Raw genomic sequence first — 2,354 nt, 5'->3', positions numbered from 1 at the left:
GATGAGGAGGCACTGATGGACACCAATAGGCTGCCCTGGTAAGGCTGAGCTGATGGGCACTGATGAGACTGCATTGATGGACACTGGTGAGGCTGCATTGCATGGGCAATGGTGAGGCTGCATTTGATGGACACTCGTGAGGCTGAGCTGATGAGCACTGATCAGGCTGTATTGATGGACACTGGTGAGGCTGCACTGATGGGTACTAGTGAGACTAAGCTGATGGGCACTGGTGAAGCTGAGCTGATGAGCACTGATAAGGCTGCATTGATGGACACTGGTGAGGCTGCATTGCATAGGCACTGGTGGGGCTGCATTGATGGGCACTGATCAGGCTGCATTGATGGGCACTAATCAGGTTGCACTGAAGAGGCTGAGCTGATGGGCACTGGTGAGGCTGCATTGATGGGCACTGATTAGGCTGCATTGATGGGCACTGGTGAGGCTGCATTGATGGGCACTGATTAGGCTGCATTGATGGGCACTGGTGAGGCACTGATGGGCACTGATCAGGCTGCATTGATGGACATTGTTGAGGCTGCATTGCATGGGCACTGGTGAGGCTGCATCGCATGGGCACTGATCAGGCTGCATTGATGGGAACTAATCAGGCTGCATTTATGGGCACTGACCAGACTGCATTGATGGACACTGGTGAGGCTGCATTGATGGGCACTGATCAGGCTGCATTGATGGACCCTGGTGAGGCTGAAATGCATGGGCACTGGTGAGGCTGCATTGATGGACACTGATCAGGCTACATTGATGGACCCTGGTGAGGCTGCATTTATAGACACTGGTGAGGCTGCATTGATGGGCACTGATCAGGCTGCATTGATGGACACTGGTGAGGCTGCAATGCATGGCACTGGTGAGGCTGCATTTATAGACACTGGTGAGGCTGCATTCATGGACACTGGTGAGGCTGCATTTGATGGACTCTGGTGAGGCTGCATTTGATGGACACTGGTGAGGCTGCATTGATGGGCACTAGTGATGCTGCATTGATGGGCACTGGTGATGCTGCATTGATGGGCACTGGTGAGGCTGCATTGATGGGCACTGGTGAGGCTGCAATGATGGACACTGGTGAGGCTGCATTGATGGGCACTAGGGAGGCTGCATTGATGGGCACTGGTGAGGCTGCAATGATGGACACTGGTGAGGCTGCATTGATGGACACTGGTGAGGCTGAGCTGATGGGCACTGGTGAGGCTGCATTGATGGGCACTGATCAGGCTGCATTGATGGACACTGGTGAGGCTGCATTTGATGATGATTTTGCACACAAACAAAAACCATCACCATATAAACACATACTGACATTACACACACACACAGAAACTATGACACCCAAACAATAGAAATAGAACAATAGAAATTACTTTCTTGAGACGGGGGACATTTTTTTAGATCTGCAGAGGTACTTCACCATAAAAGGTTGAGAAATGCTGGGTTGGAGGAACTGAATTTATTCTCTCTGGAGAAGAGAAGATTAAGGGGGGATATGATCAATGTACAAATACATAAGTGGTCCATATAGTGAACTTGGTGTTGAGTTATTCACTTTAAGGTCATCACAGAGGACAAGGGGACACTCTTTATATCTAGAGGAAAAAAGATTTCATCTCCAAACACTGAAAGGTTTCTTCACAGTAAGAGCTGTGAAAATGTGGAATAAACTCCCTCCAGAGGTGGACCTGGCAAGCTCAGTAGATTGCTTTAAAAAATGCCTGGATTCTTTCCTGAATGTGTATTATATAACTTGGCACTGACATTTATAGGTAAAGTTGATCCAGGGAAAATCTGATTGCCTCCCAGGGGATCGGGAAGGAAATGTTTCCCCTGCTGTAGAAAATTGGATCATGCTCTGCTGGGGTTTTTCCCTTCCTCTGGATCAACTGTGGGTATAGGATTGTGTATATGGGATTGTTTTCTTTTTTTGTTTTGAACTGGATGGACTTGTGTCTTTTTCAACCTGACTATGTAACTATGATGTGAGGACTGGAGGGGGCACTGATGTGAAAGGCCGTACCAAGGATAGGACACGTGGTCCTGTCTGTATACAGGGGACCCCTCTTCCTGTACAATGTGCTCTTCTAGAAGCTCAGCCTGCACGTTATAACCTCCCCCGTGTTCAATTGTTAGAACTGTACTGTACAACATGAAGAGCCCAGCTACAGAACACGTGTCTCCTGAACGTCACCCGTCACCAACATGGCGCGCTCTAACTTCAAAGCTGTGCACGTGACGGGATTGTACCAAGGAAGGTCCCCGGGGGGATGCTGTATAATACAGTGGCCACAAAAAGGAAACCACTGAAACTTACATTTCATTCCCCATTATAATCGTAT

The sequence above is a fragment of the Aquarana catesbeiana genome, linkage group LG02 (assembly GCF_042186555.1).
Source record: "Aquarana catesbeiana isolate 2022-GZ linkage group LG02, ASM4218655v1, whole genome shotgun sequence".
Taxonomy (NCBI): domain Eukaryota; kingdom Metazoa; phylum Chordata; class Amphibia; order Anura; family Ranidae; genus Aquarana; species Aquarana catesbeiana.
The sequence above is the reverse complement of the archived record's forward strand: the minus strand, read 5'-3'. Positions refer to the sequence as shown.